This window comes from Balaenoptera acutorostrata, chromosome 10, assembly GCF_949987535.1.
Source record: "Balaenoptera acutorostrata chromosome 10, mBalAcu1.1, whole genome shotgun sequence".
Taxonomy (NCBI): Eukaryota; Metazoa; Chordata; class Mammalia; order Artiodactyla; family Balaenopteridae; genus Balaenoptera; species Balaenoptera acutorostrata.
The window spans coordinates 29734601-29760664 of record NC_080073.1 but is presented as its reverse complement, the minus strand read 5'-3'; the positions used below and the strand labels follow the sequence as shown (position 1 = coordinate 29760664).

General features: G+C 39.2%; 1 protein-coding gene and 1 pseudogene across 17 annotated transcripts in view; one reads left to right on the top strand and one right to left on the bottom strand.

Moving 5' to 3' along the window:
* FHIT (fragile histidine triad diadenosine triphosphatase) overlaps positions 1-26064 on the bottom strand; it is a 1493627-nt gene that overhangs the window by 575608 nt on the left and 891955 nt on the right. The gene's annotated exons all lie outside the window — the stretch shown is intronic.
* Positions 13295-18351, top strand: LOC103003179 (ferritin heavy chain-like; annotated as a pseudogene).

Sequence of the window (26064 nt, the reverse complement as noted above, 5' to 3'; positions counted from 1 at the left end):
CCAGGTCTTGAATCATCTGTAGGCTCAACTGGGGCTGGAAGATCTGCTTCAAAGATGGTGCACTTACAAGGCTGAGAAGCTGGTGCTGGCTGCTGGAAGGAGACCTCATTCCTTGCTAGGTAGACCTCTTCATGTGGCTGCTTAAGTGTTCTCACAATAAAGCGACTAGCTTCCCCCAAAGTGAGTAGTCTTTTTGTGACCTAGCCTCAGAAGTCACACACTGTTGCTTCCACTGCATTCTATTGGTCAAAGAGATCAACCTGACACAATGTAGGAACGGACTTCACTAAAGGGTGAATACAAAAAGGTGACGATCACTGGAGGGCATCTTGGAGGCTGGTTACACCAGCTAAGCCTGATCCAACATTGGTAAAATGCCGATGATAATGACATGTACCTCACAGGGTTGGTGGAAAGATTAAAGGACACCATCCATTCAAAGTGCCTACTATCCAATTATGTAACAACCTGAATGGGAAAAGAATTTGTAAAAGAATATATACATGTATATGTATAAATGAATCACTTTGCTGTACACCTGAAACTAACACAACATTGTTAATCACCTGTACTCTAATATAAAATAAAAAGTTAAAAAGAAAAGTGCCTCTTCTCCAGCACTTGCTCATTGAATGTCAGGTCTCCTTATTCATTCTATACGCCTTCTAGGGTCTAGCACAACGTGTATGTGCATGTGTGTATGTGTGTGTGTGTATGTGTGTGTGTGTATGTGTGTGTGTGTGTATACCTGGACCCCTTTGGCCACTTGATGAAGCCTATGCACTGCTTCTAAGAATCATATTTTTTTAAATAAAAAAGTACAGAGAATTACAGAGAATACAAATTATACTGAAATATAACAGAATATTTTAAAACATATTTGTGATATAGCAATATGTGCTTCTTTATTAAGACCCCAAACAATGAAACCCAATAGCAAGTTGAATGACTACTGTATTTTCAAAAGAATGATAAGCCAAATAAAATTCTGAGATATTTGCAATAACCATAATAAGATTAAACAATATTTGTGATTTCCATTGGTGACAAAGTCACAAGTACTACCAATATTACTGTGGTCTTATACCTATATTCACACTTGAAAGAAATGCTAAATTCCAGTTAGAGTTAAGTGTAAATGAAGATCTAATTTCTTTTTTCCCCATTCGAGTTCTCAGATCTCATGAACACTATCCATGGACTTAATGGGGGTCACTGGACCCTCGACCTAACTTCTAGTTACCCTTATACTTTAAAAGAAAGGGGAGGAAAGAAGAAAATATAGTTCTAATTTTAATACTAGTATTTAATAAGGTAAAATAATTTTGTTTCTACTAAATTTCCTGCTGCACACAGGAATTTATAATGTCCTCCATGGCATTCTCATTTCAAAATGATCACCGTTTGAATTGGACATATACCTATATAATGCTTTCATTTAAATGGATTTTAATGAATCTTTAGGCCTAGATAAGTGGATTTACAGAAGTGGTACATTAAAAGGCCATTTTAAGTTTTGGACCAAAAGGACCTCCAATTTATAGCTCTAGAAAATATCCATTCTATGGTTCAAAGATCCTCGTGGATTATAAAAGAGGAAACGACTAACAGAAAAGGAATTATTCTCCACATTATTAAACATGACAAAAAGCTTCTGAATTGGAGCTTAAAACGGGCTATTTAAGATTCCAGCAATTCCTGGGACTTTGGCAACAAAAACGTTCAAAAACCTTTTATAGTTGCTGTCAGATTTCTGTAAAGCATTTGCGATTCCTGTGAACTTATTTATATAACAAGCTAAAACCTGAAGCCGACTTGAAAGTCTTTCTATTCCAATTATGTAGAATTGGAAATGCCTAGAAATGATGTTCAGTGTTCTCCCCAAAATATAGTCCTGAAATGGTGGTTTCAGAAGCGGGTGTTTAGAACAAGGAAGGAGAGTGTAGCTGTTCTGACTTATAAGGAGCAGTTACAGCAGACATACAAACTGTAGTTTGGTAAAGCGGTTTCAAAGAACTGCCATTTAGCAATTCTCTCGGCAGTGGCACATTCTAAATGACTGCTCATATTGTTCCCTCCTGGCCTACTATAGTGGCTTATTTCTGAAGCTCTATAGTTCATGTGTAATCATGTAGCAAAATAATTCAGGAGATAATGACCCACCAGGATATCAGCTGATTGAGGTTCTTATCACAATACTGTTCCTGATTCTCTGGGGCTTCCCAAGCCAACTCTTTAACCCTTTTATGCTTCACTATTCCAATTTGACATCTGGCCTCTCTGTGCTCAGAAGACACTGTAGGAAACAAGAGTCAATACATACCCCGAGCTAGAAATACTAGGTGATAGTCCAAAGAAAAATACTAAGATTGGTTTGCGGGGAGGGTACCACACTTAGCAGCTTCTAAAATGGCTCCTAACGATCCCACCTTCTGGGATTCACATCCTTGTGTCATGCCTCTCTCTCTTTGATCGTATTATGGATCTAGTGACTTCTTTTTGATAAACTGAATTGGCACAAGTATTGGAATGTTAACCCTAAGATTAGTTTATGAAAACTCCCATCTTTCTCACTCTGTTTCTCTGGCTTATCTCGCTCGCTACATTAGGAGAAGCAAGGTGCCCTACGGGAAGCGCATGTGACAAGGAACTGAGGCCAACAGTCCAACAAGCATAGAAGAACTGAATCCTGCCAACCACCCTGTGAGTCAGCTTGGAAGTAGAGCATCTCCACTTCTCGCAACAAGATACAGACAGCAATATCAGAGATGGTAAATGACTCACTCGCATTCCATACCCAGCAAGGGAAGGTCTAGAATGGGAAAATGAAACTATCTCCTCCGAACTCCAAAGCCTGTGCTTCATTCACTGCATTTATACTGTCTCTCCAAATGAATTCTGTTTCAAATATTGGACTGTGTGTTGCCTATTTGGAAGTTAGAACACATTTCACTAGAGATGAATGGTGTGACTGAAACATACATGGCACTAAAACAACAGAAGAGAGGAGAAGGCAAAGGAAATGCAGGGGTGAGGCGAAGAGATGCGGCATTTACATAGGCTCCTGCACCAAAAACTCTCGAGTCTTAGCAGTCTGGTCCAGGGGGCTGCTCAGGGGTGAAGGAATGGAGAACCTGAGAAAATCAAGGGGCCTCATCCTACACTTTCTGACTTGGAGTTAGCTTTGACTTGATCCTCGGATCTTTGCAGATGTAATTAATTAGGGTTATCAAGATGAAATCATACAGGATTTAGGGTAGACCTTAAATCCAAGGACTGGTGTTTTTATAAGAGAAAGGAGGGACAGATTTGGACACAGAGAAGTGGCAGGGAAGACAGAGGCAAAGACTGGAGTTAAGGTGTCACAAGCCAAGGAACCCCAGGAGTCACCAGAAGCTAAAAGAGACAAGTAAGGACTTTTAAATCAGTGGGTGACATTTTCTTTTTCTGTAAGATTAGTGTAAGAGATTTAATTAGAAATAGTAAGTATAAACCAAGATGTATATTATACTGTAGTTGAATATCACCTCCAGATTAGCACAGTGTGAGGCACAAAGAGGATCCTAAACAATTGGGAGTTTCCCTTCCCCTTCAGGAATAATAGTTGAGGAACCTGAGAAAACCTGATGGCTGCAGCCTAACTTGAATGTTAGCTGCTGTTCACTGCTCTTGAGCTCTTTTATTTTAAAAACTTTTAAACCAAAACTTTATAGGACACACTGCTCTAAGAAAGTCTTAGGAGACAGTATAAGGGAATATCATATTCGGAACAAAATGGTACAACTAGAATAAGATCATTCTATCTGCGACTTGATAGTTAGATGTAATTAAATTGCTGGCCAAGACACCCCAAACCCAAGCAATTATAAATACTAACTAATGAAGCCAGGAAATCAAAGGATGAATACTGAATAATATTAGCAGGCATATCAAAAAGATCACGAAAAGCTTTCTATGCAGAAAAAGTATGCAAGTCTTTTAAAACGCTTTCTCTTACATAGTCACAAAATGAAATTGAAATGTGTATTTTTTCTTGCTTATTGGCTTTGTTTCAAATGGGTATTTTAAAATCTTGATAGTCAATTAAAAAATATTCACCAAACTATAAATGTGCTTAAGTATATGTATATAAGCATGCATAAATATATTATAAACTATTGAATTGAAACATTAGAATGTTCTCCATAGCAACGCTAAATCAAACTGATATTTCATTTTGGTTCCCCTGATGTCAATATATATAATACATTAAACCCAGAGCTTTCAAAGTATAAAAATGCCTTTGAAAACATAAGTAATATAGAGATGATGTTCAAATATACTATAATATACACCTTGGTTTATAGCTATTATTTCTTTCCCAAGATTACATTTCTATGTGAAAAATCAGTCTAAATATAATATTGGGTCATTAATTGTAACTGTGGAAAGAGATATTTTTACTTTGCAAATTCTGACTATTGGGGTTTCTATGCCCATAGTGATCAATAACTTATTTCTAATTTGCACTTTTCTGGAAAAGCTCAAGTCAAATACCACAGAATTAATAAACTACAAAACTTAAGGAGACAGAACACAGGAGCTAACTAAGGAAAACATAAAGATCCTAGTCTTTGACTTCAAAGTCACTAGTCTCCATAGAAGTACTTAGAGAACTAACTGCAAGGGGGGAATTGGGGGTCTTAACCTTTGGCATTGTTTAAAAGAAATACTGGTGAGTTCCATGCATTAAAATAACCCATGCAAAAACATTCTTGATGAAATAAAATAAAATAACAGACCTACTGTTGCATGCCTGAGTGTACTTTTGAGATGCTGAAATGCAGTTGATGCATTCAAACATGAAACCATCAAATTTTACAGCTGGAAGGGACCTCTGACAGTAATTATTTCAAAGCCCTCAAGAGGAGCCTAAGTTCCAGCAAATACGAAGAACGTGACCAAGGTCACAACTTAGTTAGCAACAGAAGTTGGACCAGAATAATGAACTAATTTCATTATACCACAATTTTAGTTTCTAAACACCAATGGACATGAATGCAGAAACAATGACTACAATCATATGCTGTGCCTAAAATAACAATTACAAAAATAAACCTACAGCCTCAGTTAAATCATTCACCTTTGTATGTTTTCTTCCCAAGACACAGAACATTTCCATTCTCAAAGATCCCTCGTATTGCCCACTTGTAACCAAACCCATTTCCCTCCCACCCCAGTTCCCTACCCATCCTTAACCACTCATCTGTTCTCCATTTCTATACTTCTGTCATTTTAATAATGTTATATACATGGAATCATACAACATGTAACCTTTAGAAACTGGCCTTTTTCACTCAGCATACTCTCCGGAGATGCATGCAAGTTTTTATGTGGATTAATAGTTTATTCTTTTGAATGCTGAATAATCTCCATGATGTAGATGTACCACATTTCATTTACCCATTCACCTGCCCAGTCACATCTAGGTTGCACTTCTAGGCAGCTCTCAAATCTGTCCACTTCACTCCATCGGCCCTAAATCCAGTCCCCATTCTCCCTAACCTCTATTATTATGGGCATCATACTGGTTTCCCTGGTTTCCAGCTCTTTCCTAAACAGTGCCCACCTTTCTAATACCCAAATCAGATCTCCCAAAACCATCCTAGATTCTCTAGGGTTCCTTAGATTCCTGGATCCTACTCAGGCCTCCCCTCTCTCAAGAATCTCATTTGTTCATTCATTCAAAACAGTGAAATGGTTTTCCTTTAAATGATTTATTCTAAAATAAAAATCTAATCTAAAAGCATTATTCTAACTCTTTAATAGCTTTATGATCAACAAAATAAAACTAACATCAGTGTTTTAAAATAGGAAAGTAAGTCTGTGACATATGGCATTAGCACTGCTTCATAAGGACAAGAAGAAAAATTGGAAATGTACAGTAGCTACTACATTTCAGCAGGAGAGTCTTACTTATGAACCCCTTGAGAACGGGAATATCAACCATATCTTGCAAAGCTACACTATGACTCATGAAACAGAGAAGCTGTACCTAACCAAACCATGATGACAGACTAAGCTTAAACTTATCATTAGTTCATTCAGAGCCATGCATTTTTCTCATAGACTCAAAAGCTATTCCAGAAACTGCCTACTTGGCATATGCTGACAAATACCTAAGAACATCCCATGACTAACTCCAGCCCCCCAAATCTTCTAGTACCCCTTCTCTAATTCTTCCTTTTGAGACAACCCACAGTTCCGGCGTGTGTTCACCCTTGCTGCAGCAGGCTAATAAACTTACCTTGGAATTCAAGTATGTTCCTGATGACCTTTAGTCATTAGGTTTTAGCAAAAAACAAAAAACAGGTAACAACAACAAAACACCTAGGGAAAGGTATCAAAGATTTCACACCTAACTTTTGAACCTCTTGATAGAGGAGAAGGACTCAGGGAAAGAGGGGAAGGGGGTGGGGTGCAGATTACCCATGAAAATGGGCTTGTATATTATCTCTGTGGTTTTAAAAACATATATTAACATAGGTCTCATCAGTTAAAAACTATGAGTAATCTTACAAAAGAAAAAAAAATGCTTACTCTCAGGAGATGATTAAACACTTACATTGACTACCTGTATTTAAAGTGGCTATGATTCAATGTCAGACTAATATTTTTTGCATCTATCTTAACTTGTATTTTAAAAGAAGTATATGGAGGTTCTAATTAGAAATTAACGGAAGGCCACTTTGAATCATTATACTGTGGGAATTAAATGATACTGTTTTTGTGTTTTTCTTTTTTCCTTTTTTTTTTTTTTTTAATCACTAAGTTCAAGGAAAGCTTGGTTTTCATTGAAAGAGGCAAGAAAAAACAGCTTCTGACTAAATGTCTCTGACCTCAGTGTGGGGTGCTGCACAACCTCTCTCTCCTCCGGCATATTGAATTAATGGAGGGTTCAGTGATTTTTTTTTCCTCCTCCAACAGGCCCTACTCCGACCCTGAGCAATTTCTCCAGCCTTAGCTCCTCTGACTTTTTATCATGAAAAACACAGCTAAGCACTTGATTATATTTGCCCATATTTTTCTCTTTCTCCAATTTCTCAGTTTCTATTTTTAGAAAATACTTCTATTATAACTTTTTTTTTTAACATCTTTATTGGAGTATAATTGCTTTACAATGGTGTGTTAGTTTCTGCTATACAACAAAGTGAATCAGCTATACATATACATATATCCCCATATCTCCTCCCTCTTGCGTCTCCCTCCCACCCTCCCTATCCCACCCCTCTAGGTGGTCACAGAGCACGGAGCTGATCTCCCTGTGCTCTGCGGCTGCTTCCCACCAGCTATCTATTTTACATTTGGTAGTGTATATATGTCAATGCTACTCTCTCACTTCGTCCCAGCTCCCCTTTCCCCCTCCCCGTGTCCTCAAGTCCATTCTCTACGTCTGCGTCTTTATTCCTGTCCTGCCCCAAGCTTCCTCAGAACCTTTTTTTTTTTTTTAGAGTCCATATATATGTGTTAGCATACACTATTTATTTTTCTCTTTCTGATTTACTTCACTCTGTATGACAGACTCTAGGTCCATCCACCTCACTACAAATAATGCAATTTTGTTTTTTTATGGCTGAGTAATATTCCATTGTAAAATACTTCTATTATAACTTAATGTTCATCACAGTGTCTAGCACTGTTTTCAAAAGAAAACATTAACAACAAATCTTGTTGATTAGGACCGGTATGAACAATCGCATTGTAGAAAAACTTTGAAAAGTAATTCCCCATTTCAAAGGTGTCTTCATTATTCTCCAGTCTTCCAAGAATCAGATCTCACTGACATATAACTCATATTCCCAACTTGAGAACATTCTAAGGCTACATCTCTTCGTCAAAGTTAATTGGGAGAAAGTGTCACTCACCAGAAAATTCCACCTAACTGAAAACTGAACTGAAACGGCCAGGCTGAAATGGGGGCTGATCTGCATTTCTCATCAAGCAGCACTCTAAGGTATCATGGACAAGACTGCCGTTAGCTGGAAAAAGCTGTGATACCATCAGTTTTACAACAGGATCAAAAAACAATTTTCAACTTTTATTGCAAGGTTTGTTAATAAGTCTCTCCCCTTTTCGTCACAGTTATGAAAAACTCCTAATACTTGTGTTGCATGGGAACAAAACTAGGGAGGACTTAAATTTCAGGTCAATTGGACATATTTTTAAAATACTATCATCGAGATTGATTACTGGTATACCTGGAAACTACCTTCTCCCAAATCAAACAGAACCTGGAGTGATGGTAAATTCAAATCAATAAACCTGTGATAAAGACTATCCTAAGAATCTATTTTCACTTATTCCTAAAACTCTAATCACTATGCATGACATCCAAATTCCTACCGCAATAGATGTTTTCTCTGGCTTATGGGAGCAGGGCAGCAATGGCTAAGAGGTTTCAGCTCTCTTGCCAGTTTTTGGGGGGTTTTTTTTAGTTTTTTTTTTTAATTTTTTAATTTAATTTTATTTATTTTTTTATACAGCAGGTTCTTATTAGTCATCCATTTTATACACATCAGTGTATACATGTCCATCCCAATCTCCCAATTCATCACACCACCACCACCACCCCGCGGCTTTCCCCCCTTGGTGTCCATACGTTTGTTCTCTACGTCTGTGTCTCAACTTCTCTTGCCAGTTTTGATTGCCAACTACTGCCTGCCACACAGTGGAGAGGAATTCTGAAGTTGCCTCTGGGCTTTGTGGAAGGGAATAGCAAAATCCATCAGCAACATTTGCCAGTATGGCAAACTAGTGCTAATTGCTCTGGGTCCTCTCCCAGAACGTGCACTGCTTGACACATGGAAGGCTATGTTTCAGAACCCCCTTTGCAGTTGCACAGGGCCACGTGACCAGCTCTGGGCCACTGGCTGTGATCAGTAGTAACACGCTCCACGTAACTGCCCATGTGCACTTGCCAATGCCTCTCTTCCACAATTGTAGTAAACCTCAAGTCTTGAAATAAAGGTGCCACGAGTCAGCAGTGGAGTAAAATTATGAGCCACCCCTTGGAGGAGAACAGCTCTGGAGAGACCCCTGGAACCACGGTGGGACCTCCAAGGATGAGAAATAAATGATGGTTGATTAAGCCTCAGAAATTTTGTTACTATTGTTACTATTTTGTAACAATACATTATAACCCAGCCTGCTCTGACTTCTACACTGACTCCCAGAGCAGGGATAGAAGGTAGGCGTGCCCAGTACTTGGCATTTCTTAGGGATCACAAATGAATAATCAGGAACACTGGTTGATCTTACATTTAAAACACCCACCAACACACCATGGTGAATTTCCATCTGGCGTAATAAGAATTTTTGTGTTCACATTACTGACCTTCATTTTGCTCACTACCAACTGTGACTAGCAATTTGGCTCCTACCTGGCTCCTTTATCCTTTCTCTATTCTTTTCTTAAGCACACATATGTTCCAGAGCCGACTTGACATATCATAATAATAAATACAATGTGTCTCTATAAAAAGCAAAAGGAAAAGTTCCATTGTTGTGGCTCTTTTCAATGCCTGTGAGCACGGTAACATATTGAACTTCTACATATTTCAGTCACAGGGTCACTTGTGGCACCCTATATTTTTGTAGATGAACTATAGCTGTTGTCAATCACATCAGGAAGATTCCTTCACATTTTTACATATCTGTAACAGCAGGCTTCCAGTAGAAAAGGTGTCTAACATTAGAACAAATGACCATTTGAGAACAAAAGCTTGTGTTCTTCCACAGTGCTTACTAGATGCCAGGAACTGTTCCACCAGCTTTACTAGTATCAATGCGTTTAATACTCCCAACGGCCTTGGGAGATTGCTACCATTTTTGCTGCCATTTTACACATTAAAAAAACTAGTGTGTGAATTTAAATGCTCACAAAAAGCACTGATTCTTTTCTCATCATAAACTAGAAGAGCATTCCCAGGTGAAACATAGAATGAGCAACTGAATTTCAGGCAAACAACAAAAATCTTTTAGGGTAAGTATGTGCCACGTATCACATGGGATATACTTACACGAAACACATTTTAGCTGAAATTTAACAAGAAACAACTGTTTGCATTTTCCATCTTTCCTTTGCTCTCTTAAAATTGTGAATCCTAATAATTTCAAAACACATCCACTGATGAAATGGACATTAAAATACTCTAAAATCTTTTAAAAAATTGCATTTATCTGAAATTCAAATTTATCTGGGCTCCTGTATTCTTATTTGCTAAATCTGGAAACTCAAAATTAGAAGCAAGATTTGAAATTTTCATCAATACTCGATATTTTTAACTTTATTAAGCAACTAAGCTAAGCTGACTACACATGTCTCCATCAAAGAAAGTTAAAGAAGATATGAGGGAAAGCAAAACCTTTCAATCTAGTCTATGATAAAAAATAAATGCCAAAAAACATTTCATTATAAAATTTGCTTTTACTTTCCTACTACTCAGCCTGTGACATTTGAGAAGGATCCAGATGTTGATATATGATTCTGCCAATTGTCACATTTTATATCTAAATTGGTGAAAATCCTACCTGTGAGTCTCTAAAGCATTCACTTTGTTTGGATTTGGGGGTGAGGTTTGCAAGAAAACACAGAATATTCTTTTTTCTTTTTACTACTTTTACAGCATGAATATTCTAGCTCAGGCAGAGATGAAAGGACATAATAAATAGGAAACACTGCTCTCCCAATGTATGCCTGAAAAAGTCCTTGTCAGTCATATTCAGTAAAGTGCATCAAAAATAATGCTTACCATGGCAGGAGCCTGTGCTGAGTTTAACATTCTTGGGGACAAACAATGAAATAAGTGTAGAGTGAGACTAATAAAATTTTCAAAACTGAGATACCTCAGAATAAAGTGCTTCCAGAGACTCTTAATAACATCATTTTAAACTCTTGGTCTCCCTTTCGGGGTCTATTTCATGTAGGGCCGTGAGTTACTGCCAACAAGCTAATATCCACTCTCAGCACAAGCACAGTATGTCTCCAATCGCCATTCATCAAGAGCTTCAAAACAATCTTTATCTTTCTGCTTGTTGTGAATATTAATAAATTAAGATCTTTAAACTGTCTAGAAAGAAGTAAGAAATAACTGCCAAGAGCTCCAGTGCAGATGATGTATTTACATACATTAGAGAAGTACCATTAACAGTAATTAATGGTGCTTTTACATCTCAAAATGCATTGCAATTGACTGTCGATTTGTTTTGGAGGTGTTTGCAATCATAAAACAAATCTCTTCCTAAATGGATACTTAGTAATTTTTAATAATTTTAAACTGTGATGCTCTATTTCACGCTTTAGCAATTACACAGTTTTTTGAAGAAAGTTTTTTAAATTTAGAATTTTTATTGAACTTTATTAAAGTTAATGAGACTGCATTACTTATGTTCTACCTTAATTCACAATGTTTTTAAAGGTCATGAAGGCTAATGTAAAAATTTGTATTTTGAAAAAAGCAAATTCAGTCAGTTAATGACTATACAATTAAAACATAACTCCACTACTCTCTTCCCCCCCACCCACTATGTTCTGAAGGAACCCACATTTAGTAACATGGTATGTCTTCATGAGCGGTTTTAAAAATGAAAAGTTTAGGACATATGACCGTTAGGACATAGAATGGACACAAATGTTGAGAAGAATTTCACTAACCCCTGATTCTCTTCTGACTTGGTATGACTTTTGATTAGAACTAGAGTACGCAGTGCCTGGTAAACTACACTAAAGGGTATTTATATCAACTGAACTTCTAAAGAAGTTAAAATTAGAAAAGATATATTCCCTAAGTCAACACATCCTGCAATATTTCACTGGTGACTTAAGTCTCATTTTGGTTGAGAAAACTAAGAGTAAAATAGAAAATACATTTGCTCTGAGGGTGCCAAGGCCATATGCAATAGAAATTTGAGCTAAAATAAACTTGTCTGTAGTCTTTCCATGCAAGAAGGAAACTGTAAAAACAGATTTGGGGCGATCCTGATATGAGTTACTACGATATCATTTGCAAGCCTCTTCAATGTCTCTTTCAGTCCACTTTATTTCCACTAGGAACAACTGCTTAACCCTTTGAGAGTAGTTCTTTGCAACAATTCCTCACAACAATATACGTGCAAAATTAAACTGAGTTTCTTTGACCATTCACAGCATGGTGAGAGAGCATATAAGGCAATAATTCTAAATATACAACAAGAAACAGATATTTCACAATTTTACAAATTTAAGGAAATACGCAGAAGGAGTACCAAACAAACTTGGCATGTTTAAAAATATACTTGGTGCTTGTCAACTGTCAAATAGTACAGACATATTGTTTGTATTATCAATGATAACAAGAAAATCATAAAGAATTAATCATGAGTATCTGCCTTCATCTTAGGATCACAATAACAAGACCGACATGCTGCATTTCTTTTGTGATGAGGCAAAAATCTAACACATGAATCCTATGAAGACAAAGCCAATCATTTTTACGTGTTTTTGAAGAATTCCAAATCAAGAAATCATGTCCCATTTTTGAGATGAATGCTTCCCTCTACCCCACACAACAAAGATGAGAGCACAAAGAGAAATTTTTGATACATGTGAGTAACTAGATGTACATATGCTGCCTTCAGTAAGGCTCTAATCTCAGAGATAAGGAGCCAGTACAGAAGTGTGTCTCTGGTAAATTATCTCCTAAAAAATTATAACCTCCTTAATATCTACAGAAAAATCTTATTTAAAAAAATGGTAAATTCACCAAGCACACACCATTTTGTCATTTAACCTTTGATTTCTGTCATTTGGCACTCCTTAATTCCAAAAGACAAGATTGATAGAGATGCCTCCAACACGTCATCTGCTCAAAGCAAGACAGTGAGATGATATCCAATACAAGACCTAAACATTTCAACTCCATTGTCACTGATACAAGGGAATGTGAGTTCCAGGAAGGAAAAACTGAATGCCATGCTTGGATTTTTGCCATTGAGAAAAATCTACTCTAGCACGTTTGTATGACACTGATATTTACTTTGAGTAGGTTTTTAAAATGATACCTGCTACAGTTATCATGGATCCATGCATCCTTAAAGTCTTACAGGTTATAGAATAGCAGGGGTAAATATTTTTATAAGCCACAAGGCACTGCTGTCGTTTTGTTCCCTGGAGGAAGAGATACTTTTCCAACTATTACACTACCTTTCTATTCCTAGGGTCAGCTGAATCTGGTCATGACCCTGGACAAAAACTGTGACGGAGAATTGGTTTTCCGTGATGGAGATTCCTGGAGCTCATACTCTGGATGTGCGCAGACTTTTAAGGCAACCATGGCCAATTGAGGTAGAGAAGGTGAGGGCACCGCTATTTTCAAGACACACACAGGTGGTGCTCGATCGTGATGATCATTACTGATGATGACAACAGCTGCTGACATTTACAGAGGGAGTGCAATGTCATGTACAACACGCACAAGGCTTTAACATGTCACCTCACCATATCCTCACAACACCATGGCGACTTAAAACTATTAGCAACACAACCTCACGGATGAAAAAATAAAGGCACAGTAGTTACCTGGCCCAAGGTCACTGGGAGTTGAACTCAAACCTGTTCATTTACTGAGCCCATGCTGTTCATCACCACAGTGCCAGCTGTGTAAGGAGTCAGACTTAAGTCAGTCACCGTTCCACCTCGCATATAACCTTGGCCAAGTTACTTAACATCACAAAGTCTCAGTTTCTCCATTTGTAATGTGTGGATCATAGCACTACCTGCCTTACAGGTACCAGAAAAAACATTTCAAACTTGGAAATAGGCAAACGAGATTACTGGATTCCTTCAGTACAGTGTTCCCACTGCTGGGTGTGACTTTCTGTTTACAGGGCTATTTTACAACTGATGGGAGAGAGTAACTTGTGTGAGCTCTTATGGACCAGCAGAACATTATCCTGTTCTGTATCTGGCCCAACAATCTATCAAATCACACATACACACACACACACACACACACACACACATAAAATCTCAAATCATTTTTGGACTAATTTTAACATCTTACTAGGTCCCTCACCCTCTTAAATTAATGAGCTGAATAAGATCTTAAACTGTGTTTATATTTGCACAACAGCCATGAAGTTGCCCTTCTGAAAACTGATTTTTAACACTCGATTGTTCTGAGAATTAAGTGAGATGATGCATATGAAATGTTCAGTATAGGGCCTGTCACATATGATTCAACGAACGTCATTTGTTAACATCATTGCTATGATCATCTCAATAATTGTCACCACCACTACCATACTATTTAAATTTTTTAATGTTAAGAATTGTTTCTGGGCTTCCCTGGTGGCGCAGTGGTTGAGAATCTGCCTGCCAATGCAGGGGACACGGGTTCGAGCCCTGGTCTGGGAAGATCCCACATGCCACGGAGCAACTGGGCCCGTGAGCCACAATTACTGAGCCTGCGCGTCTGGAGCCTGTGCTCCGCAACAAGAGAGGCCGCGATGGTGAGAGGCCTGCGCACCGCGATGAAGAGTGGTCCCCACTTGCCGCAACTAGAGAAAGCCCTCGCACAGAAACGAAGACTCAACACAGTCATAAATAAATAAATAAATAAATAAAAGAACGTGAATTTCTTAAAAAAAAAAAAAAAGAAGTGGAAGAATTGTTTCTGTTTACTCATATTCAAATATTAACAGTGAACAGTTAATAACTAGTTCTGAGAATAGTTCCAAAATTACACTGTTACCCATAGCTGAAGCCACTTTACAATCTGGCCTTGAGAGCAATTATCTCGCAAATTACACGCAGTACAGAAATGGAGTTTTTAAGGGATCCACTTTCGATGCACAGAAGGTTGTGCATCAGCCGGGCTGCCATCACCTCTGCTAAACAGGATGCATTAGAGTGATAACTGACGGTTGTTTCCCTTTCTAAGCGATTGCTCTGTAGTTCCATTATGTTCTGTCAAGGAAGTACTACTCATTAATTACCAATAAACTGAGCACCAACTGTGCCTGCAGTAGAAGGTTTGGACCTGTTAATCTTGGGGTGGGGAAGGTGGCAGGAAGAGGAGAACTCCACCTGGCCAGGTGCAGGAGACACATGGCGAGAGGATGTTATTACAGGCGTGGGCGGGGAGGGACAGAGCTTCTGAGAGGATGGAAGACCTCTGCTTTTGAGGCTCCTGGTATACTGAGAAAAGCAGAAAGGAAGAAATCTCAAACCAGTGGTCCAAAAAGTATGCCTATGTTAAAAAAAAAAAGCAAACTTTGAACAGGAAAAAAATAAAATCAAAATAATTAAGATATTCCTAAGGTAATGACAGAAATTTTTTTTCCTTTTTAAGTTTTAATTTTTTTAAAATATTTATTTATTTATTTATTTATTTATTTTGGCTGCTTTGGGTCTTCGTTGCTGTGCGCGGGCTTTCTCTAGTTGCGGCGAGCGGGGGCTACTCTTGGTTGCAATGCGCGGGCTTCTCATTGCGGTGGCTTCTCTTGTTGTGGAGCACGGGCTCTAGGCACACGGGCTTCAGTAGTTGTGGCACACAGGCTCAGTAGTTGTGGCTCATGGTGTAGTTGCTCCGCAGCATGTGGGATTTTCCTTTTTTTAAATTCAAAGTATATGGCAGGTGAGTGGTCAAGAGGTATGGCAGAGGGCTTTTTACATTCCAGCTAGAACACTTCTGTAACTCTCCTCTTTTGGAAATAATATCTAAAATCTAAATTGAGGCTTTTTGTGAAAATGCAGGCTGAAGCCCAAGGGTTGAGCCCTTTTCCCTCACCCCTCGGACCCTGAGCTCTGACTTTCAGTGAACCATCTGGTATCCTGTGCCCCAGAGCTGGGCTCCTTGCCTGCTTGCTTTGTCTTTCACTGCAGAGCCCTTAGGAGGCTCTTTCTAGAGATTCTGGGAGACACATCCTCATTGCTCTCCAACTTCTTCCACCAGCCAAGCTGCGTCCACAGCCACAATGGTCTTTTGGTTTCTCCAATTCCTGCCATGTATTACTTACTATAATTTTTCTGAACGCACTTCATCACGCAAGCTATCAGTCGGTTTCACATTTAACTGTCTCACCTCACCAATAAGACTGCACCTTCTTGAGGACAAGGACATGGCTGTGAAGGATAATTAGCAATTACAGAGGGCCACTGCTTTGAAATCTGTCTGGCCACGTGGGCACTTGGTAGAGCAGACAAGCAAGAACCACCTTTGTTTATTCCTCCAGCATTCCTCTGCCACAGGAAAGGGAGACCATTGCTTTTTTAAAATGTTTTAAAAGTATTTGCGGATTTCTGGCTTCAGTAGAGCCCAAGACCTATCATCGGAAGCCTCTGGACTCCCTGGTATGTGCAGACATCTGTTGGTATCTGAGTCCCCGTTCTACAGTGTTTTTAAAAAGAGGATCCTGGGCTTCCTTCAAGATCAAAAGAGAGCAGTGCTCTCTCCAAGAGATTGGTGCTGAAAGGTGGGAGAATATAGTGAACTGGGGCAGGAGGACAAGAACTGGGTAGAGGTCAAGGTCAGCCAAAGGCCAAGTGAGAAAGACTAACAGAACCAGCTAATCAGTAATACATATGGGCACTGAAGCAGGAGCAGGTATGACCGAAGAGGGACAGACCAAAAGGCCTGAGGGACAAGGGCAGACACGGGAGGTGGGCACTGCAGGCCTATTCTGTCAGCTCCCGAGGAAGCGAAGAGCTTCAGGAAACTAGAGAATACAGGGGGCTCCAGCTCAGCCCAACTTGGTTTTTAAAAAGGCAGAAGCCCCAAGGCAAAAGCGCTCCAGGCATTCTGGAAACACAAAGGGGCACCATGAGAGGAGAGGAAGGAAAATTTCAAAAATTTTAATTTGGAATTAATTTCAAATGTATCCCCAAATTCCAAGAACTAGAATAGCACAAGGAATACCTATCTACACCCCAGATCCATCTTGAGTTAACGTTTTCCCCATCTGCTTATCATCTGCACTTTCTCCCTATACACATACTGTTTATTTCCTGTCCTTATTTTGAAAATAAGTTTCATTCAGTGTGCATTTCTTAAGAATAAGGACAATTTCTCTTATCACCACAGTGCAGCAACCAGCTTCAGTAAATGTAACATTGGTACCATATTTTATCTAATCCATCATCTTCTTTCCCAGTATCTGTCTATTAACTAGTGATGTCCCTTATGGCATTCTCCCTGTCCAGTGTAAGATCTAGTATAGGCTCTCATTTAGTGCCCCTGTCTCTGTAGTCTCCTTTGATGTCAAACATTTCTTTGACTTTTTTTGTTTCACAATATATCTCCACTTGTACCTTCCACATACTTTTTTTTTTTAAGAGAACTATTCCTTATTGGGGTTTCTCTGATGTGTCCTGGAGATTGGATTCTGGTTACGTATTCCTGGCCCCAAACTGTACTGGCCACGTTGTGCCCTTCTCAGGGCATCACATCAGGAGGGACACGATGACTGCCTTTCACTGGTGATCTTTCAATTCTGATCACCGGTCAAGATGTTGTCAGCGTTCTCCACTGCAGTCACCATCTTTTCTAAACAGAAGACTGCCTAATATTCTGATTGTGGACAGTCTTCGCGGAGAGTCGCCACAGTTTCCTGCTTCAACAGTGCTTGGACAGAACCCAGTGCTCGTCCCCCGCTCCGGCTGGCCGCTCAGCGCCAGCCCTCGCCGCCACCTCACAGCGCCCTCCGGCCGCCCCGAGGTCCCCGCCGCCACTCCAGCGCCGCGCAGCCTCCGCCGCCGCCGCCTCTCCTCGGCCGCCCGCCAGGACGACCGCGTCCCCCTCGCAGGGGCGCCAGCACTACCACCAGCACTCGGAGGCCGCCATCAACCACCAGATCAACCTGGAGCTCTACGCCTCCTACGTCCACCTGTCCGTGTCATACTAGTTTGACCGCAATGATGTGGCTTTGAAGAACTCTGCCAAATACTTTCTTCACCAATCTCGTGAGGAGAGGGAACATGCTGAGAAACTGATGAATCAGCTGCAGAACCACCGGGGTGGCCGAACCTTCCATCAGGATATCAAGAAACCAGACCATGATGACTGGGAGAACAGGCTGAATGCAATGGAAGGCGCGCTACACTTGGAAAAAAGTGTGAATCAGTCACTACTGGAACCGCACAAACTGGCCACTGACAATAATGACCCCAATTTGTGTGACTTCACTGAGACTCATTACCTGAATGAGCAGGTGAAATCCATCAAAGAATCGGGCGACCACATAACCAACTTGCCCAAGATGGGGGCCCCGGAATCTGGCATGGCAGAGTATCTCTTTGACAAGCACACCCTGGAATACAGTGATAATGAGAGCTAAGCCTTAGGCTGGCTTCCTGTAGCCACGGGGATGACTTCCCTGGTCACCAAGGCAGTGCATGCACGTTTGGGTTACCTTTACCTTTTCTATAAGTTGTACCAAAACATCTACAAGTTCTTTCCTTAGTACCATTGTTCAAATAAAGTAATTTGGTACCTCCCCATCCCCCAAAAATATTCTGATTGTGTATTAGACAGGACGAGGATTTAGTTCACTATGTTTCAGTTACACACTGACAAAGTATACACATTTTTAAGAGCTTAAAAGTGTGTTTTGTTTGTTTTAAATAATGACACATGTTTAGGACCTGCATGTAATTGTTCACTTTGCACTGTCTACCACTCTGGGCCGTGAGCTTTTATTATGCAAAAGCTGTGGTCTGTGAGCCATTGTTTGTCTGCGCTCCTTCCGGCCCTCTCAGTAAAACAACACATACAATAACCAATAAACATGCTGCTTTTAAAATGTGGTCCAGAAGTGGATTTTCACATTTCGAAGTGCATCACAGGCTGTTTAAGCTAAGAGACATTTGAAATCAATTGACACAACATACACGCTTTTACAGTTGAGAAAATCAAGGCCTGGGGAGGAAAAAATGCACAAGGTCATGTAGAACAACAGTTCTTTATGAATGATTATAAAATCAATTTAAGGGGCCATGGCTGGCATGTTTTAAATTGAAATAAAAAATATCTGAGTGCTCAGCATATAGCAAGGGTAAATACTGTTTGGTGCAACTTTTGTTTTAACTACGTGTGTTTATGAGTATGTATGCTCCTCTTTGTTGGGTAATGATATTAAATCTATTTCTTACTGAAGGTCATGGTTAAAAACCTTTAAAAAACAAAAAACAAAAAACTCCACGAGAACCTAGGTCTTCCAACTTAAGAACCAGTAATCACTCTACTAGAAAGGTTCTTCTTTAACTTTAGTGTGAAAATAAATAAAGGTTGAAATGCAGTTTCTATTTCAAAAGGTCTGGGTTGGGATCTGAGAATCCGTATTTTGCATAGGCCTGTGGGTGATAATAAGCCACTGGTGTTGGCTTGTGGATACCTTTGAGAAGCACGGTAGAAACGCTATATCCCAGGAGGGACCTAGTGTGCTATGAAGGATATCTACATAAAGTAGGTATCAAATATATATATATATATATATATATTTTTTTTTTTTTTTACATTTGTTAACAATTAAAAATGAATAACTAATTCTTGGAAAGGTTTAGATTAAAACAAAAACCAAAAAACCTTCTACAGAGAATCAGCTCAACTCGCAGCCGAGAAAATGTGCTTACTGTGATAGTCCTAAGAATGTAGGGACTTCTAGTATTCATGATACGCCACACATGAGAACCAATGCACCAATAATCCTGAGGGTTGGGATTAGTTCCCCCAAATTACAGATGAGCAAACAAATTCAAACATCTTATTTTGTCCAAGGTCATACTGCTTGAGAACAGAAGGGAATGGATTAGAATCTAGCCAATTCCTAAGGTCATGCTTCTGTTATACTCACAGACTCACACATGGATATTATTTGTACACATAAACATGCTTTAGACATGACACATATACAAATACGCACGTTAGCATTTTTCTAAGCAGTCTACAGTATTCAAGAGTCAGAGATCAGTGAGAGGAAACGAATGTGTTCATCAAACTCTAGAATTGTGTGCCTTCTGATGTGGCTCAAGCAACACCATTAATATTGTCAAAGTTAAAGGGGTCTCTTCAAAACAGTCCCATTCGACTGGGGGGGGGGTGAGTTAGAAGGCTGGGGGGGAAAGAGTGAGCAGCAAATGACAAGCACTACAAACAAGATTCCATCATCTATAACTTAGATTTCATGCAGTATATTTAGTTCAAACCCTGGCACTTTATACAAATAGCTTGTCACGTAAAGTGCAAACAACTCTCTTTTGACAAAGTGATACGGCTTTGGAGCTGGGTTGACTGCTTTATATACTGCAAAGCTCTTTAAGTGACAAATGAAAGCGGAGTCTTGAAATTACAGTGATATGGAATTACTGCACAAATTCTTTCTGGTTTGATGGGGGTTGTGGGGAGGGAGCAAAAGGATAGCATTCTGCAATTAGTTAAAAAGAAAATCTGAGAGGATATGAAGTCAGATTTTTCTAATCTTGACTCTGTAAAGTGGACTTTGAACATACTGGCACACAACTGAGATATGGTCCCAAAAACTTCAAATGAGATGTACAATGTTGTTTAAAGATCTGGCTGAAGTGCTTCTCTTGACCTAAATTATGCCCAGCACGGGTGCAGTAATTATCTCTGCTAGAGATGTTTGGTGTGCTGGCATTGAAACCTTTTGATATGTTTGTTAATGTAGCTTTTTGTGTACACACACTGCTTTCCCAAGCTGTCTACATCAGTGGCATGTTCAAATGAAGCCAAATAATTTAAAAGGCTCTGCTTTCACGCTGGCTTTATTTAGCTTGAATAAACATTGCCAGTCAATCTCATATAAAACCTCACTTCATAAATGCAGCTGCCCTGTGCTCCTCTCTTAATAAGGATTTGTACAAAGAGACCGGTTGGGCAACATAGCTCTGATAGATGATTAATAAGAAATACAGGATTTCTTTCTTAAAAATCATACTATGACCATAAGAGGGCAAATTCATTATCCATAACTCAAAAGGAGCAAAGGATTTCAGTTGCATCAGCAGCCTTATCTGACTTCAATCTGACAGTTAACTCTAGGCCGTAAATGATTAAATAAAAGTCTAAGTTCACCCAAGCCTGGCAAAAATAAAACTCAAAGCCCAGAAACTTCAAATAACATAAGAAAAAGTCACAGAATTTTCAACCTCAAAAAGAAATGGAGAGGAGATGTATGATAGGATGGAAACTGTGATTTCAGATGGAGGGTCCCTTTTGCTGTTTGTGTTTTTCAGAACTAGATTTAAATTTTGCAATACCTTCCAACAGAAAATAAAGTTTTGAGAGTAATGTGACTGATTTTAACTTTTTAAAGAAAACTTTTAAATTGAGATATTGCGTCTATACAGTGTGGCCGCAAAATCTTTAAAATCCCTTCCAGTGACAGGTAGGGGTCTATCTCCTCGAGTCTGGTGGGCTCGGAAAGTACTCTGACCAAGAGAATTCAGCCGAACTTACTCTGCCCAGGTCTTAAGAAACTGTTATGTCCACTTACTCTCTTAAAACACCAGCTCTTAAAGTCATGAACTGTTCTAAGGTAAGAAGTCTGACCATCTTGAGGTCAACATGTCCCAAGAAGGCCCGTTTAGATAGCCCCAGGGGGTGGGGCGGGGAGAGAGAAGGGGCAGGGGGGAACCTAACTGACTTTCTGCCGTTGGAGTCGCCCCAGTCGAGGCACCAGACTTTACTGGATGAGATAAGCCAATCATCCTTGCACTGCCCTTTGCGAATCCCTGACCCACACCATTGTGAGATATAATACCAACAAACTGTTTTCAGCTGTTACGTTTTTCAATGGTTTATTACACAGCAATAGGTATCCAGAACATATAGTAAGGTGGGATAATCTTAAGTGTGCCACTCTGCATTTTTGCATATGTATACACACAGGTAACCAGCACCCAGACAGTGAAACACTGTGTTTCCATTACTCCAGAAGACTCCCTCTGCCCCTTCCCAGACAGTGCCCTCAATAAACTACCCACCCCCTCCACACACACACACACACACACACACATGTAAGCGCTATTCTAACTTCTATCACCATTGGTCAGTTCTGTCAGTTCTTGCATTTTCCAATACAGTACATCATACGGTAGGTACTCTTCAGTAGCCAGCTTCTTTCATTCAACTGTCTGTGAGATTCATTAATGTTGCTGCATGGGACAGTAGGTGGTATGTTTTCACTGCTGTGAAGTATTCCATTTTATAAGTGTACTACATTTATCCATTCGGTGACTGATGGACATCTGGGCTGCTTCTAGTTTGGGCTTTTCTAAAGAAAGCTGTTATGAACATTCTTTTCCAGTCTTTTGGTGGATAAATGCATTCATTTTGGGGGTATAAACCTAGGAGTAGGGTTTCTGGACTTTGGGGTAGGGTGTATGTTGACAAAGGATTAGTTCAGATTCTGACTACTTAGGGATCTGCTCATGAGGGTTGTGTTGTAGTTTCTTCTGTCCCTGTATCTAGCAAATATTGAGAAATAATCATGCCAAGCATTAAATTAAGTGATTTATGATTTGTCCTTCCATATTTGACCTCTCCTGACTAACTGCATAATAGTACTGTTCTCAACAATGTCTAATGTCATGAAAATGACATTGTTCTTGGAAAAATCCTATCAGGCAAAGTCAACCTCTAAAATGGCATTGTAATAAATATGCAGAAATGTCACTTTTTGCATTAGCCAAAAGGTTTTGTATAGCTTAAGGATATGTGCGGTAAGCTAACTATAAAAATAGAAACTTGACAGTGGGTATGTATGTGTGTGTCAAAATAATATTACTCTTTCTGGGAGTATGGAAGAAAAAATGACACAATATCCACCCACATGATTTTTATAGATCTGTCTCTTTGCCAGATGTCACCTTTTATAAGCTGCTTTATAAAAACATGACAGTATAAGTGCAACAGTGTGTTTATTGCTTGATAAACTTTAGTAATAAACTTAGGATTGGCTGGAAATTAAAGCCTTAGAGAACCTATTCATTAAGCATTTAGGACAAGTGAATAAACAAAAAATGCAAACTATTAAGTGCTCAATGTATACAGATCAAGATACTGGCAGCAAGCACTATTTCTCAGTAGGTATGTCTTAGAGAAATATCTCCCAGTTTCCGTGTCATCGAGCTAAACACATTACAGCCATATCTAAAGGATGCCGCTCGCAATGCTACAAATTTGAGTGAAATCCAGAACCTTAAAAATCGCCATAGGCTCACTCGAAACACATTAAGCCTTTTTCTAAAGTGTTCTGTAACTCAGCACAGCATATCTTACATATGGCAAACGGTGTTTCCAACAACTATTATTCTGAAAAGACTTCAGGAATTTCTTAAATAGCACACACTCACTATTTTCTTTATTGGTGGGGTATATATAGCAGTGTTTCTTGAAGAATACCCTGAGGATTGTTGAATTATCTATAGTGACTGGTAAAAATAGAGATTCCAGAGTCCACTCTTAATTGACTGAAACAAAATCTCTGAGGTAAGAGGCCCAAGAAACAATGTTTCATTAAGTGACTCCAAATGATTCTTATTCACAATAAAATTTGTAATCCATAGCTGTACAGGAATCTTAAAATAAAATTTCAGGGCAAAGTATATGGTTCCAGTAATGTGTCAATTTTAAGTGAATAATATATATTCTTAAAACTTTAAGGTTCAATTTTTTACTCAACTTTATATTTTAAAATAATCAAACAACTTGTATCCATTTAAATTACTTTTTTCCTTATAGGTATGCATGAGGATCAACCAAACAAAGTCTAGTTAAGGACTTTTGAAAATCAATCCCTGTAACAAATACATACATCACTAAACTTTTCTGAAGATTCTACTTACCCTGGGACTGACATTTGTAATCTTTGATAAACATGAAATGCGGCAACTCTCAAAATGAAACCATCCCTTTATCAGAGGGTCTGTTAGAATTCCTCTGTTTCTCATTAGATTTTTCTATTGCTTACTCTTCACAATGAATCCCATCCATACCCAAATTTCATGGATACTGCAATAGTTAACTACCACAAAGCGACCAACATGCAGTTTGCGTGGGACGGAACCTCATAAAAACACTGCTAATAAAAATATTAAAATAATGATATTATTTTTCCGTTAACAAATCACTGCACCAAGGAGACAGCTAATATGTAGGAGAAACTGTCAAAACTCCATAGGTGCTACAGAACATTAGTGCTGGGAATTACTAATCCAAGATTCCATATCAGCCACCTAAAAGAGCTCAACACATCATGACACAATGCAGCGACAAAGCAGTATAGGATTTTCTGGACATGAGACATACTGAAAATCACCCCCCTATCAAATCACAATAAGAAGCAAAGAGTGCCTGCCTCTTTCCTTGGAAGTTAAAAGGAAGATTTTCTTCTCTGAGAAGAACAGCACTGAATCAAGAGTGAAATAGAGATCAGAAAAACTATGGGGAAAGTTGAAGAGAAAGGTATGGGATTAGTAGAGGGAAATGTTCCTTCATAAAAAGAACCTAGTTGTTTAAAAAGAGAGAAAGAGAAAGAAAGAAAAAAAGCCTTCAGGAGAGAGTGAAATATATCAAGTAAATTCCACCCAAGTCCCAAGTCTCTATCCTTTGGGCCTTGTCACAACACATACACCTCATCAGAAGGGTCAGAACCACAGTTACTGGCATCCTGAACGTGGGATGTGGTGGAGGGAGCGTCACATTCCTCGTCAGCAGAACTTATACTCCTGTTGGACTACGGTACTCATTACCTGACATTTTATAAGTTTATGAATCACTGTATTAAGTTCCTATTACTGCTGTGACAAGTTACTATAAACTTCGTGGCTTAGAATGACACAAATTTATTCTCTTACAGTTCTGGAGGCCAGAAGTCTGAAGTCAGTTTCACAGGGCTGAAGGCAAGATGTTGACTGGGCTGCTTCCTTCTGGAGGCTTGAAGGGGAGAATCCATTTCCATGCCTTTTTCAGTTTCTAGTGGCTGCCTGTATTCCTTGGTTTGTGACCCCTTCTGCAATCTTCAAAGAGCATCACTGCAATCTCTGCCTCTGTTGTCATATTTCCTTTTTTCTAATGCTGACTCTTGCCTCCCTCTTACAAAGACCCTTTGATTATGCTGGGCCCACCCAGATAATTCGGGGTATCTCATCTCAAGATTCTTTTTTTTGTTGTGTTTTGGGTTTTTTTGTTTGTTTTATTTTTTAATAGATCTTTATTGGAGTATAATTGCTTCACAGTACTGTGTTAATTTCTGTTGCACAACAGAGTGAATCAGCCATATGCATACACATGTCCCCAAATCCCTTCCCTCTTGAGCCTCCCTCCCATACCCCCCATCTCACCCCTCTAGGTCATCGCAAAGCACCAAGCCGACCTCCCTGTGTATGCTGCTGCTTCCCACCAGCCAACTATTTTACATTCGGTAGTGTATATATGTTGCTGCTACTCTAACTTTGCCCCAGCTTTGCCCTCCCACCCCATGTCCTCAAGTCCATTTTCTCTGTCTACCTCTTTACTCCTGCCCTGCAACTAGGTTCATCAGTACCTTTTTTTTTTTTTTTAGATTCCATATATATGCGTTAGCATATGGTATTTGCTTTTCTCTTTGTGACTTACTTCACTCTGTATGACAGACTCTAGGTCCACCCCCCTCACTACAAATAAGTCATTTTCATTTCTTTTTATGGCTGAGTAATATTCCATTGTATATATGTGCCACATCTTCTTTATCCATTCATCTGTTGATGGACATTTAGGTTGGTTCCATGTCCTACTGTAAATAGTGCTGCAATGAACATTGTGGTACATGTCTCTTTTTGAATTATGGTTTTCTCAGGGTATATGCCCAGTAGTGGGATTGCTCAGTCATATGGTAGTTTTATTTTTAGTTTTTTAAGGGACTTCCATACTGTTTTCCATAGTGGTTGTATCAATTACATTCCGACCGACAGTGCAGGAGGATTCCCTTTTCACCACACCCTTTCCAGCATTTATTGTTTCTAGATTTTTTGATAATGGCCATTCTGAC